Source organism: Ochlerotatus camptorhynchus, unplaced genomic scaffold, assembly GCF_037179485.1.
Source record: "Ochlerotatus camptorhynchus isolate MF236.1 unplaced genomic scaffold, CSIRO-AGI_Acam_v1.1 ptg000062l, whole genome shotgun sequence".
Lineage (NCBI taxonomy): Eukaryota > Metazoa > Arthropoda > Insecta > Diptera > Culicidae > Ochlerotatus > Ochlerotatus camptorhynchus.
In genome coordinates, this window is record NW_027040552.1 from 7197276 (window position 1) to 7213351 (window position 16076).

General features: G+C 41.2%; 1 protein-coding gene across 1 annotated transcript in view; it reads right to left on the reverse strand.

The window, feature by feature from the left end:
* The window catches only part of LOC135717610 (uncharacterized), a 94379-nt gene that overhangs the window by 25362 nt on the left and 52941 nt on the right, over positions 1–16076 (reverse strand). The gene's annotated exons all lie outside the window — the stretch shown is intronic.

Consider the following 16076-nt stretch of genomic DNA (forward strand, 5'->3'; position numbering starts at 1 on the left):
ACTGTTAATTAGAGAATCTGCTGAGTGGTGAGCATTAAGTTCACTTCCATCCAACAAGCTTATCATGCTTCTTTTTAAACAACGGAACACGTGCATCATATAGAACCTACCTACCCGGGAAACCCGATCGAATGTGTTATGACTATGACCAATCGTGATTCATTAAGCATAACACTGTGTATTGTAAATCCACCGTGCAAACCATGTTTAATATGCATATGGAACAAACACTTTAGTAGTTGACGTCGATAGGAGTGGACTGTTTAAATGATAAAGGAGGATTCCAGTCACTGTTCTTCGGAAGTTAGCATGGTGTGAGGGGTCGAGGGATTCATCTGCAAATACCTATGGCTTAAGTTGCAGCAGAACAGTTCAGTGACTGAATGTTATTTCAAAATTAACTTAGTAAAAATCATCTATGATCATTTGGTTTGTTGAAGTAGGAACCCGGAAAAAATATATCAATAAAATATTAATGAAATAACAATAAAATATCAATGAAATAACAATAAAATACAGTAGACTCTATTACCTACATATAACACTTTTTTAATTGTATTGTATTAGTCAAATGATCAAATAGTAACCACAATAAGTTTACAATAAATAAAACGTTATCTAAATTTTAAGTAATAAAACAAAGTATAAAAATTATTATTATTAGATCAAATTTGTTCCTGAAAAATAAAATTATATTTGATTAATCTCGGTCACTAACAACCCCCACTTTTAATACTAAAAATCTCATTCACAATAGATTTTATTGTACACAAAAATTGTTCTTATACATATACTTTAACTATTTTGTTTGTATTACTTCGGCGTGAAGTTAACAATTTACATAGTTGAAGATGCTAATTTCAAATAACATACTAAAGTGGTCATTTTCATACGATACATGAAGAGATGAAAGTATATAGTTGATAGTTCCGTTAGAGTACGGCAGTGTGAAAATTGTGTATAGAGAGTAGAAAACGAGCAAGGACAACTTTGAGGAAGGTACGAATCGGATTCAGAAAGTTTATGAAAACTTCAGAAATATTATAGGAACTTCACAGAAATCCAGAGAATTCCAGGGAAGTTTAAAGGTGTTTATGAGAATTTCATTTACTTGAAAGCAGAACTGAGATCTTCATTAGAAATGAAAATTTTAGGGAAGCTCCGAGAACATGAAGGCAGGTCAGGGAATTAAAGGGCAGTTCAAAAAATTTCAAGGAAATTGCAGAAACCCGGATTTCCGGAAACTTCGGTTTGCTCAGAGAAATTTTCTGGAGCGCAATAAAAATTATATGAACATCCGGAAAATGTGAGAGTATTTCAAGAATATCATGGAAATTTCAAGATCTACATAAAATTTTAAAATTTAGCTAAGTTGATTACAGAACATCAACGAAGTACCATTAAATAAAAAAAAGGTGAGAACTTTTAGCAAGCACTGATATTTTCAAGAAATTCAAGAGACTATGGAACTTAAGGGAAAATCTGAGAACTTCAGGAACTTTTATGGAAATTTCAGGAGCAGGCTTCAAAAACAAAGGGAATTTTAGGGGAGTTCAATTGAATTAGTTTCATTAAATTACCGGGAAATTTCCAGAAGTTCCCAGATTTTCAGAGAACTTTCGAGATGTTAAGAAAATTATTGACGTTTTCACATAATTCCAAAAGTTAACGCAAGCTTAAACATTTTTAGAACAGTTTAATTAAATTCATGGTAGTATATCAAGCTTCATGAGAACTGCAAACACTTTAGAGAAGTTTCGAGAACTTTGAGAAAGATATTGTTCTCGCTAATAATGCTCTAAACAAACAAAAAACTTCTAGACAGAACGGATATCCTCAGCGAAGAGATATTCCAGAGCAGGAAAATTACATAAATTTTAAAAAAGTTTCGGGAAATTCAGTGAATTTTTAACACTTTAGAGAAGATTCATGATCGTTAGGAAAATTGTGGAAACTTTAGGAAGTCCAAAAAAGTTAAGAGAAGTTAAAATAAATGATGAGAAGTATTGCGAGCATCAGGTTAGTTTCTTAAACTACAAAATAATTTCAAGGCAGTTTAATTAAATTCAGGGCTATTTTGGGAACTTTCGAGTAGTTATGAAGACCTCAGATTAGTCCATTTAATATTCAACGGAGATTTCTCATGAAAATTCGCATGGAGTTTACTATCTTAAGCTTAGGCTTCACATGAATGTTTTTCTCATAATTTTTTCCCAGAACTCCTGTGGAATGAGGTCCTTAGAAATTATATCAAAATTCCATGAGCCTGAAAACTGTGCAAGGAATTTGACTCCAGATTTCTGAAAATTTCTTGAAATATTTTAACTTTTCAGTTCAGAATTTATAAATTTATCTATTTGTTATTGAAGATTAATCCATTCTGGATCTATAAAGTTAAATGTGTGAATGAAAATAACTAGGAATATTAAATGTTATTATTTTAAAATGCATTCTTAGTAAGAAATTTATTAAATTTCCTGAGAAATGATAAGATTTTCTGACTTGCCAGGTAGTTTCAGGAGAAATAAAATTCTCTGTGAATTCCCGGTTTTTCATGTTTTTTTCAGGTAGTAGAAGCTTGGAGATTTAGTCATAAACTTGCTGTTGAATCTTTCGCTGTAAATGTTCCTATCGTACATATTTAAGTTTTTATGAGAATGTAATTGCATAAGTCTAAAACATCAAACATTTATTTGGTATGCCATCAGAATGACTAATTTTCTTCCCTTAGGTCACTTTTTTACAACTATAAGTCACTATTTGGGCATTCTTATTTTGATTACCTATCAGTACAAACCCAAAAATCACAACGAACAGTCCTGGAAACGATAATGCGATTATCTTGTGTGGTATAGATCATGATCATATGATCATACCTCCGATCACCATCATCAAGACAAGAAAAATCAAAAAAATCTACAATATGTGTACTTTCGAAACGGGGATGACATATGTAGATCGAAAATCGATGATAGTCGCCATTTTTAAATGCAAGATGGTGGCCATCAGTTCCAGATTTTTTTTTTCAAATACACCACAATAAGGGTAAACCATGGCCCACTTATGGAACAAACTCTTTTGCTTATTACAGCGCTCCTAGCGGACGTTTTCGGAAGCTTTTGACGTATATTTGTTGACAACAACAATAAAAACAACAGTGTATTTTTTCAGTTCATAAAACGCTCTTGCTCTGGAGACAATCACCATGCAAGAGGAGCGTAGAAAAAAATCGCGCTCAGTTACTTGGAAAATCCATCGTGGTGCGCGTCCAAGCTGGCTAAAATGTTGAATTTTCCTACAAACACCGTATGGCGCGTGCTAAAAACGTACAGGGAAACCTTGACGATGAATCGGAAGCCTCAAAGTAAATGCCGGAGTGGAACTGCCAACCGTCAGCTCCATGGAATGGTCGTGAGGTCCATCAGAAGCAATCCAGGTATGTCCGATCGCGATTTGAGTAAAAGTATGATGTCGCCCGTAGTACAGAGCTGCGAAATCGCAACCGCTTAGACTTAAAGGCATATCGCGCCAGTAGGCAACCAAATCGATCACTCAAGCAGAATACCGTAGCTAGAACCCGTGCTCGGAAGCTGTATGACAACCTGCTGACCAAGTCTGGTGGGTGCATACTTATGGATGATGCAAATTTGGCATCGGATGAGATGACGTGAATCCGGAAAGTCTCAACGAATACCTCGCTGTTACCATTCCTTAACGCATCTGAGTCCACAGACGGTCATCGGAGTCAGGTTCTCAGTATTAGAAAGTACTTGTCGTTCAAGGTTTATCAGTTGTTCTTCTGGAGCGACTCACGTGACGTCCTGTGTTGGATCCGGTCAGACCATCGACGGTATTCACAATTCATTGCATTCTGTATCAGTGAAGTTCTGGAAATAACGGAAATAGTGGACTGGGGTTACAAACGGTCGAAGGAAAATTTTCGCCGACGATGCTACCAAGTGGAAGGGGGTGCCAGACCTCACCGAGGACAGCAGCTGGTTCAGAGGACCCAGATTTATATGGGACCACAACGGCAGCTGGCCGTCCAATCCGTATCAAGATGATCATACCGATGAAAAACTTCCTGCGGACCTCTTTTACCATCAGGTCGAACTCGAACCAGTGATCAACATTCAAGACTATTCTCGCTGGAAGCAATTGTTGCGCAGAACAACCACGGTGTTGAGAGCAGCACAGAACTTTCGCAGTAATACGGGCAAAGCACAGTTCATCACTGGTCCACTCTCAGCCAAGGACCTTCAGCAACCCGCCAGCTACCTGTATCGGCTAACTCAAGCAGAGGGCTTCTGCAAGACGCTGTCAAAGTCGAGTCCGATCTACACATTCAACCCGTTCCTGGATAAGCAAAAGGTACTGCGGATGTATAGCAGAATTAGCGCATGTTAATATGCGTCCACGTATATCAGCACATTACCTGGTTGATCAGAAAGGATCATCACGAGCCCTATCATCACCCGAAATATACGACCGTCGTGAACGAGTTGCGGCAAACCTTCCGAGTCCCGAAAATCAGGCGGTTGTTCCAACGGGTCAGAGCAGTTGTCAGGAATGCAAAAACCAACGGGTTGCTCCACGTCCACCCCATTCTCGTTTATTGGCATTGAAAGCAATCCTCAGGAGGTCCTCTGTTAGTGGTGGTTGGACGTCGAACTGAAAAGCGGTGGGGTATGCTCATAACGTGCTTGGCTTTACGGGTGGTACATATAGAAATTGCAATCGTGTAATGGCATTGAGGAATTTCATGGCGTGATGTGACGTCCCGATCAGAATCTACAGTGATCGTGGCACAAACTTTACGGCGACAAGCTCTCGTGATGGCAAACGGAGAACTTAAGGCGGCGCTCAAGGAGATAGATCAGGAGAAGGTTATCCAAAAAATCATCAGTTCAGCAACGGAATGGAAATTCTTTCATCAAGCATCACCTCACTTGAGATGAGCCTGGAAAAGGCTGATACAGAGGGTGAAAAAGAATATCATGGCAATAAAATCAGGGTGCAACCCAACCAACGAAACGCTCCGTAACATGCTGACAGTAGTGGAGAACGTCATTAGCTCACGTCCACTGACGTACGTGCCGATAGAATATCCAAAAACTCCAGTCCTGACACCCAACCACTTCCTGTTGGGTTCCTCGATTGGTCCCAAACCGGCCACGGTCTTCTACGATGGTCATGGTGCGCATCACAGGACTAAGCAAACATCCTCTGGCGACGATGAGTACGAGATTAGCAAGAAGCGTTGAGCACGTCCATTCGATCAAGATTGAGTGGCAATTTTTTTGGACGGACGCCCGTGATGTAATACGTAGGCTTAAGTCGGATCACCGGAAATACTCCATAGCTTTTCGTGTCGGGGAGATCTTATAATATACAAATTCAACTTCGTAAAATCAAGCCAACAATTGCTCTTGTTTCCTAAAGGGCTGATTGTGTGCTGGAGATGAGATACTTTTTTTTCTTGAAACATTGTCAGTCTGACCAATGCATGCAAGCTACCACAATTAATCAAATTACTGGTCGCGGTGGTTTTATGTCCCGTACAGAGAATAAAAAAAATACATGCTTGCAAGTAGCAATAAAAGTAAACGAAATCAAATTACCGTTCTATGAGTGCTTCTTATTTGCCTTTAGCCTTACCATTTCTCGTAGCACCGATAGAGCGAAGAATTAGGCACAGATCTGATTATCGCAAGGTTTATGATTCGAGTCCGGTCTGAAACATTTTTTTTTTGTCGTGAATTCCTTCCAATGGTGAAGTGATTTTTACCCATCCTCACTAACACACTCCACACTTTTCGGTCTCCACAACCAACACTTGAGGCCCCCGCTGGTTGGGTGTAGCGATAGCGAGTGTGACAGTTCTAACGAAACTTGCTACATACAATGTACAAATCAATTTCGTTACAGAAAAAAACGAATAAATGCGTAGAACAAGCGAGCGATTTCGTTCTATAAACGGAAATTTTTTTTCAGTGTAGTGTAGAGATTTCTTGTTAACATCAAGCGGAAACTTAAGGGTGATAGACTTCTTCGAGGACCACTAATTAGTGATGAGCTACTAGCGGCTGAGAACTATTTGAATAAGCGCACTCAATGGGAATGTTACTTGGATGAAATTACGATACTATCAGTCTATAGGTAAGCCGTCTCTACTTAAAACCAGTTCTTTGTTCAGGGTCAGCCCCTTTATCGATGATGCGGTCGTGATGCGCAGTCGCATCGACGTTTGCGATTTTGTTGACGAGAAAACCCAGTTTCCGATTGTTCTACCACGTCACCATCTGCTTCCTAAACTAGTGCTCCAGGACATCCTTGAAAATTATCACCACCAGTGCAACGAAACCATCGTCAACGAGGCTCAAAGGAAATTCAACATTCTAGGGTACGAAGTGTGACAGAGTTCGTCGAGAATGTCAACGTTGGAAAATCCGTCGAGGTATACCTGAACCTCCCATGATGGCGAATCTCCCGAAAGAACGACTTGCAGTCTTTGTTCGGCCCGTACCAGGTCAATTTTGGACGGCACACGGAGAAACGTTCTGGAGTATTAGTATCTTGTCTGACTACCCGATCTGATCCATATCGAAATAGCACACTCTCTCTAAACGGACTCATGTATAATGGCCCTCCGTGAAGGTGCCGCCATACGGCGCATGATATTCATGCTATAAATAGTTCTCTATGACAAAGCCGATTTAGATTTCTATATCATAGTTCTATGAGACTTGGGAAACCATTTTCAAAAAAATATGAGCTATAACGTAATAGAAGCTATGTAGTAGAAAACTATGACGTAGTGCTATAAAATAGAATTTTTGAGTTTACTCACGATTGAATTTTTGTGTATTTTTTTCGCTTAATAAACCGGTGCGCATCATAAAAAAAAAAATTGCAGGAAGGCAAAAATATATGGGATTAGAGCTAATTAGTTGGCCGTTGGCGATTCTGCCATACAATTAATCCACTGGAAGCGGCTTCCGTTCTGATGGAAGAGGCTTATTGGATAGCGGAAGATAAAGTGTTTATTGTGTTGTACCTTTTGACTATAGCTTTAAGATGTTTTGTATAGTGAACAAGAATCCTCGGCTCTGTAAAGTTAATTCGGTTGAGCCTTATCAAATAAATTAATGACAAAAAAGTTTCACCTGGTAACCAATAGTGGGGTGAAGTGACAGTGAAGTGACAATTTATACCTCGGATGAGGTGAGTCTCCGTGCAAATCAAATGGAGAGTCACCTCACCCGAGCTGACAATTGTCACCTCACCGGTGACAGCGTGTCACTCCACCTCACATGTCGCGCAGAATAGGCCTACTAGGATCAGTTTCACGAATTGACCACTTTTACGGATGTTCAGGGTCTTCCACATGACCAGTCTTGTGACTTAACGGAAACTGACTCTTCCCAAAAGGTGGCCAACTATCTGCTTAACAATTTCATCAAAGACATCAGAAAGTTATCTCTAGTCTCTACAAATTGCCGAATAAATTCGAAGTTGTGACCGGAATATAGACACTGGAGACCACGCGGTGGTCCACTGGAACATCCGTAAAAGTGGTAAATTCATGATACGGATCATCAATGTCCACGGTTTTTTCGAAAACTATCATAGAAGTCTTACCATAATTAATATGAAGTTATGACCGATATTTGGTCACTGGAAACCACGAGGTGGTCCACTAAAACATCCAAAACATCCGTAAAAGTGGTCAATTTATGAAACTGATCTTAGAGATCCGCATTTTTTCAAAACCTCTCATAGACGTCTTATCAGAATTAATTCAAAGTTGTGACCAGAATATAGACACTGGCGACCACGGGATGGTTCTCCGGAAAATTTGTAACATCCTTAAAAGTGGTCAATTCATGAAACTTATCCTAGAGTTCTACGTTTTTTTCAAAGCCATTTATTGACATCTTATTAATATGAATTCGGAGTTGTGATCGGAAAATTGACTCTTGGGTTCACGAAACACAAAACCACTCATCGGCATCTTCCTTTGGTTTGTTTTTTTTCCGTCGATCTTGTTTTCCGTGCTGAGCACCAATGCTACCGACGTGCCACACCTGGACCCTACCTATCGACCCATCAACTCTTATGAACCGGGGACCAACGGCTTTACTTCCCATCCGAAGGAAGGCGTGATCAGAGATGTTATGCCTCAGAACATCCCGGCGGCGCCGACTGGGATTGAACCCAGGCCTACTGGGGTGAGAGGTAATCACGCTTACCACTACACCACCGGCGCCGTTACTCATCGGCATCTTATCAGAATCAATTTGGAGCTATGACCAAAAAATTTACCCTGGGGACAAAAATATTTGCGTCCAAACCATCCCTTTTAGGTTTTTAGGAAAGTTTATTCGTATTTTTTGGCCAATCTTTTTATGTGAGTGAAATTAGAGTGGTCCATAAAATTGGTGCACTGAAAATACAAACTTTTTTTTTAATATTTGAGATAGACCAATGCAGTGTTCTAAAAAGTTGTAGAACAATCAATTGCTTAAGACATCACATTTCTATCTCTTATGGTTCATTACTTATGATTATTTTAAGCAAGCATGTTAGGGTTGTCATTAGAAAATCGGTTTTTTTTTAATATAATGTTATAAGTTCATTTCTCGTAGAATCTTTTTTTTTTTAAATACTTTAAGAATATTTTATGACGCATATTTGTGCTGAAGCAATTTAGTTGATATCTCCTTTATTTGAAAATTCATGCGTAGATTTTGATAAAAAATTTGACTTTTTTAAATTAATCGCTCTGCTACTGTTTTCTCACCAAAAATGAATAAAAACGCGATTTTCAAAAGCAATCAAAAGTTTGTAATTCGGTTTGCTCCTTTTAGAGAAATTGACAATAAAGAAAAAGAAATCCAAGAATATCTCCATTAAATTTCTTAACCAAAAAATATAGCTACATGGTTGCGTCATCAATATGCGTCATCATAAGTTCTAAATGTGTCCAAAACAACGTTTTTACGAGAAATGAACGTATAAAAAGTTATTCAAATAAATCTGTTTTTTAGAGGTCAGCTTATTTAAAAAAAATTAACTCATGAACCAGAAGAGATATAAATTTGGTGTCCTAAACAATGTTTCGAATTGATTATTTTACAACTTTTAAGAACATTGCATTGGTCTATCTCAAATAATAAAAAAAAAAGTTTGTATATTCAATTCACCAATTTTGTCGAAAACGCTAATTTCACTAAGGTAAAAAATATGAAGTAACTTTCCCCAAGACACTATATACCTAAAACGGACGGTTTGGGCGCAAACATTTTTGTCTTCTTAAATTCGGCTTTGGGACTTGTGCAGTGGATGGTCTTCCAAAAGATCTGAAACATCTGTAAAAGAGAAGTAAAGTCGTTGGTCTCCGGTTCATGAGTTAATGAGTCGATAGGTAGGGTCCAAGTGTGAGAGCTGCCTCCCTGGTGTCGGTAGTATTGGTGCTCAACAAATCAAGAAAAAAAAAACCAACTCCGTATTATTCGAAAACTCTTATAATTATGAATTCGGAGGTATGATCGGAAAATAAACCCTGGAGACCATGAATGTTCCTTATGAACATCATAGACGCTCCTCTGGATGATAATAGACTTCTCTTCAGAATGAACTCGGAGTTGTGACTGGAAAATTGACCCCAGGGTCCATTGGATGGTCCTCCGGAATATACGGAACATCCGTTAAAGTGCATCGTTCAAGAAAACTGATTTCACCAATCTATGGTTTTTTAGAACTGCTCAGACATTAGTTTTCAATTTATTATCATGGATGATTTCTAGGTGGTATTTAAGTGTTTAATAACTTCTAGGTGATAGTTACGAAATTTTTTAATATTATTCCTTGGAATTCTTTGATTTTTTTCTCTTGACTTCTTAGAGATCTTTCCTTGGAGTTACAAGTTAACGAGAGACTCTATTTAGGCTGTGAACCATTTGCCGAGTTAAATTTAACTCGTGGTTAAAAGTGACATTTCGAAAGTTATTTTCTATGTTCGAAAATCCCCGTGCTGTCGATCGACCGGTTTTCGAGCCACGGTTGTCAAAATTTAACTTCTTGTCTGTCAGAAATAACCATGCTCGGATAGCAGGGTTAATCGATAACTTTTCATCTGTCAAATTTTAACCAAAAGTTAAAATAATCCACCAAATGGTTCAGAGCCTTAATGTTTTTAGTTTGAATTCATCACATTAAAATTGAATCAAAAATAAAATTAAATACAGTCTTATTGAGTTATTATTCATATACATTTGTGAGTGGTTTCAAAAAACGAAGGAGCTCTAGGATCAATTTCATGAATTGACCACTTTTACAGATGTTCCATATTCGCTATACCAGTAAGCTTGTAGAACGACGCACATTGTAGAACATTGTAGAACGACGCACACACTTGTCTCGAATCTCTCCAGCAGAAAAAGCATACGAAGTCGAGCATGCGAGAAAATGAGCGCTTCATGTTTGCTTTTAGGTTGACTATATACAGAAGCATGGAGAAAGCACAGATCTGATAGTCGCAACGTCCGTGGTTCGGGTCCAGTCGGCAACCTTTTTTCTATTTTTTTCGACATAATTATTTTCACCCACTAATACACTCCACTTTTTTCGGTCTCCAATTTTCTTACATCGGACCGCAGCTAGGTATATCGCATCCTCGGTTCATGCGGTCTCCACTTACATCCTCTGATGATGAATCCCACATAATTGTAAGCGAATCTTACATCCAACGGTTGGGTGTATGGGTTATAATATAGTTTTCTATTACATAGCTCGCTATATACTAGAAAGAGCCTCCGTGTGGCGGCGCCTTAATTTCTTTGTTAGACAGGCTAACTCAACTGCAAATATGGAATGATCGAGGCACCATCTTTGTGGGAGCATCGAAGGAGTTGAAAGATGCATTAGCTCACGTAAACAACAACAATATCATGGCTGAACTCACTACGGCATCTACTTCGTGGAGCTTCAATCCACCTGCATCCCCACCAGCGAATCCAAACACATAAAGCAACCAAAGATACAGACAAATCGGTTGCTACGACCACCATGACAAAGTCGCTCTGTATCATAGCTTGATCGGAGTTGTAGATGGATATATTGCTTGCCTGCTTTGTTGCAAAAACACGGATGAGGACATAGCTTGATCTGAATCGAGAAAATCATTACAAAAAATTCCCATTAACACACGTGTAGGTATCATCATCGGTTTTACTTCGTGAAGCAGCTTGCCAACTATTGGCTCGTTTCCCTATACCGCCCCGAGTGAAAAAAGGAATAAGATTATATGATAATTGCTTTCCACTTATGACATAGCGTTATCATTCGGTTCGTTGATCGCTTGTCATTTTGTCATTTGGAGATATTATTGATTCCGTGATCCCCACACATGGGCGGCGCTTGAGAGAGGATGATACAGACGGTCAAAAAAGTTCTAGCTGAAATCAAACCGAAATGACTACCGACCAATTCTTAAGTTGGGTTTAGACAGGGCAAGTCAATTGATCAACTGACTTGAACGCGAATTGAACGTATAAACCATACCATTCAACTGACTTGATCAACTCACTTGAATTGAAAAAAGTTGAACCAGGCTCAACTTTTCAAGCCAATTGATTTCAACTGAGTTGATCATTTGACTTGTCTAGTCTAAACCCAGCATTAGGGAACCTGATGATTGAAATAGAGAACGTTGTAAACAGTAGACTATAAGAGATTCTTTGCTCGACTGTTGAGTTGTTCAGTCCGTATTTTCGCTCGAGTTCTCGGTTCGATTTTGTTTCGTTTTGTGCTGTCGCGTTGCGCCGTAGAAGTGTCGCCACCTTCTCGCGTTCTGGCAAGTTTACTTGAACTTGCAAACACGAAACAAATGGTGCGTAAATGTGCAAATAATCAAGCCCAGCGCGTCGCAGGATGACGCCGGAAAACGGGTACTGCAAGCCAACCAGTATGCAGTACTCCCGAAAGAAAATAGCGATGGTGACGCCGTCCCCATTGCAAGAAGAGAGCGGATTCCCCCGATTTTCAAGTGGTGAAGGATGTTGCCAAGCTGGGTGCCGAACTGGCAAAACACAAGCTGCTGCCTCGCTTCAAGCTTTGCAGCATCGGTACCAAAATCATGTGCTCCAGCCTGGAGGAGTACACTCAAATAGGATGTTTTCTAACGGACAACAACGTGGACTCTTCACGCATGATCTGCCATCGAGCAAGCCACTGAAGGTGGTTTTGCGTGGATTATCGTCATTCGAGGCGGCTGCGGTCAAATCCGAGCTGGAGTGGCTTGGGCTCAAACCTGAGGCCGTGTACCAGATGAACCGGTGTTCCAACAATCATACCAGCTTCTGTAATCAGTTGTTCCTGGTACACTTCACGAAGGGATCCACCAGTCTTGCGGCTCTGAGGTCCAAATCCGGGACCTGTTTCAGGTCATCATCAGCTGAGAGCATTACAAACCCCAACATCGTGATGTTACGCAATGTATGAATTGCCTCTCCTATGGCCATGGCACCAAAAACTACCATATGAAGACAAACTGCGTCAAGTGTGCTGGAACTCACTCAACTGCGTCCTGTGAGCAAGTTGATGACATCGAGCCAACGTGTGTCAACTGCGGTGGAAACCACCAATCCTCCAATCGCGGATGTCTCAAGCGAGTGGAGTTCATGAATATCCGTTGGAAGGCTACAATCAACAACCAGCTCGGTCGCCTCCGTAATCATTGTTTGCCTCCTGTACTCACGGAAGTCCAGTACCCAGCTCTCCAGCCCTGGCAACATGTTCGTCTCGCTACTGCTGTGGTCCAGCCAATTCCAGGTTCATCCACCGCCCCTGGTTTATCATACACTGGTGCTGTCTCAGGTGAACCTGTCGACGATTCTCCGCTCACCTCGCAGGAACTTGTGACGCTCGTGGCCGAGATCATCATCATGCGCACATGCAAGACTCGATCTGAACAGCTACACGCTGCCTTGTCCCTTGTCACTAAGTATAGACCGTGAAGCCATCAAGATCGTAAATTGGAATGCTTGCTCCTTGAAGAGAAAAAACATCGAGTTTGTTGACTTTCTCAAAGAACGGCACATCGACATAGCCGTCATCACCGAGACTCGCTTGAAGCCCGAGCTGAACGTCGTCCTTCCCGACTTTCGGCTCGTAAGGCTTGACCGCACCAGCTCCGCCATTCCTGCGAGACGGAACATCAGCTGCCGGCTACTAAAGGGTGATACGGTCAAAATTTGGTCAAGGGAAAACGCGTGTAAATCGGTGAAATCGTTTATTTAAAAAATCAAATTAAATTTCTTTTTCAAGTTCAATTAGTATAAAATTCAGGAAAAATATTCAGTTAGGCTTCCGCTTTTCCAAATCCGAATTGCCGGGCCTTACGCTTGACCCCTGCCATCAGATTTTGTACAGCCACCTTGTCCACCTTCTTCGCCGCAGAAAGCTAGTTTGCCTTGAACTGCTGCTCGCCCTTAGCAGTTTTTTTGGTCTTCTTTAGGTTCCGCTTGACAATAGCCCAGTATTTCTCAATTGGGCGGAGCTCTGGCGTGTTGGGAGGGTTCTTGTCCTTGGGAACCACCTGCACGTTGTTGGCGGCGTACCACTCCATGGCCTTTTTACCGTAATGGCAAGATGCCAAATCCGGCCAAAACAGTACGGAACAACCGTGTTTCTTCAGGAAAGGCAGCAGACGTTTATTCAAACACTCTTTCACGTAAATTTCTTGGTTGACAGTCCCGGAAGCTATGAAAATGCTGCTTTTCAAGCCACAGGTATAGATGGCTTGCCAAACCAGATATTTCTTTGCGAACTTTGACAGTTTCATGTGCTTGAAAACATCTGCTACCTTTCCCCTTCCTTTTGCCGTATAAAACTCCTGTCCCGGAAGCTGCTTGTAGTCGGCTTTGACGTAGGTTTCGTCGTCCATTACCACGCAGTCAAACTTCGTCAGCATCGTCGTGTACAGCCTCCGGGATCGCGCTTTGGCCGTCGTATTTTGTTTATCATCGCGATTTGGAGTCACTACCTTCTTGTAAGTCGATAGTCCGGCTCGTTTTTTGGCTCGATGCACGGTTGTAGACGATACACCCAGCTTATTTGCGGCATCTCGGAGAGAGAGGTTAGGGTTTCGCTTGAAACTACCGGCAACTCTCTTTGTCGTCTCAGCGGCTTCCGGTTTTCGATTTCCCCCCGATCCAGACTTCCTGGCTGTCGACAAACGTTCCCCAAACACTTTAATTACATTTGTAACGGTTGATTTGGCAACTTTTAGCGATTTTGCCAACTTTGCGTGCGAGTAGCTCGGATTTTCGCGATGCGCGAGCAAAATTTTGATACGCTGCTCTTCTTGCTTGGACAGCATTTTGACAACTGAAGAGTGAATTCCAAAATCAAAATAGGAGCAACATTCTACACACACACCTTCAACATGAGGGGTGTTCAGGTTTTTTAAATGCAAAATTGAAAGAAATACGTCAAGTTGATATTGACCAAATTTTTACCGTATCACCCTTTACCAAGCTTCCAGCTGAAAATTATCGAAGCCATCGGAGTTGAGGTGAGCACATCGCTTGGTCCAATCACCATCATCGTGGTCTACTGCCCCAAGCAAACCAACAAAAGGAACGGCTCGGCCGCAGACCTCCGAAGAGACATCATCAAGCTAACACGACGGTGGCAAAATTTCGTCATCGCTGGCGACCTGAACGTCAAGCATCAAGCCTGGAGCAATAGTCGGCGAAACCAGAACGCGGCACAATCTTATACAACGATCTGCAGGAAGCCCACAACAATATCCTGTATCCGGACACTCCCACCCGGTTGAGTCGATCCGGAGCTCATGCCACCAGCAACATTGGCTATAACATCTCTCAACCTATCGTCTATCAAGAAATGAGCTCGAACCACTATCCGGTGGTGGCCGAAGTGGGTTCCTCGGCCAATAGGTTATAAGAAGTTTCCTGGCGAAATTACCATCGTGTCAACTGGCAGCAGTGTCAGTGCTGTGTGGACCAGTAATCGATTACGACGTCCTACCAGAGTCGTTCGAAGAAGTCGACCAGTGTCTGCAAACCATCGAAGAGGCAATATCCCGTGCCAGGGAGCAACAGGTACCAGTATCCAGACAGATGAGTCATACTCTGAACCTTTACAGCCCAACCAAAGATCTTATCAGGATCCATAATACCATTCGTAGGTAGTTGCAGCGTTCTGGGCTGCCCTACTTGAAGACCAATGTCAATAGGCTAACCAAAATTATCCAGGCCAGGATGGTGGAACTTAGAAATAACGATTTTGCCAACAAGATTCGCTCTCTCCCAGATTGTGCAAAACCATTCTGGAAGATGACCAAAATTTGAAAAAATAAGTCGAAACCGATCCCTTCGCTTTCCTCTGTTGACCAGAACTTGGACCCATCCCTACTCATAGCCCCAGTTGAAAAGGCCAATGCTCTTGGCCAACATTTTGTGATTTCACATAATCTTGGCCAAACCATGGTGAGCCCCCATGGGCCTGCCGTACTGGAGGCAATGTCTAGAGTCGCTGACAACCCCGTAGTAGTGCATGATGCTAGTAGAATATCGGCTGATAGCAGCTATTAAAACATGAAGGCTGCGGGTATGGATGGAGTTGAAAAACTTGAGTATTGACTTCTTCAACCATCTTACCGTTATCTTCAACAAATGTTTGGAGCTTGGCTACTTCCCTGCATGCTGGAAGTTAGCCAAAGTGATTCCAATACACAAGCCTGGCAAAGATCCTACCAGAGCCAAAAGTTATCGCCCCATCAGCCTCTTGTCCTCCATCTCGAAGCTATTCGAAAAGATCATACTCAGCTGGTTGCTGGAATTCTTCAACGAAAATAACATCTTACTCAACGAGCAATTCAGGCTTAGGAAAGGTCATTCAACGGTCCACCAACTATGTAGAGTTACTAACATCATCAAGCGGAATAAGCCCGTTTCCAATACATCTGCCATGGCATTGTTGGACGTCGAAAAGGTGTTCGACAATGTCTGGCATGATGGTCTAGTGTACAAGCTGCATCGATACAA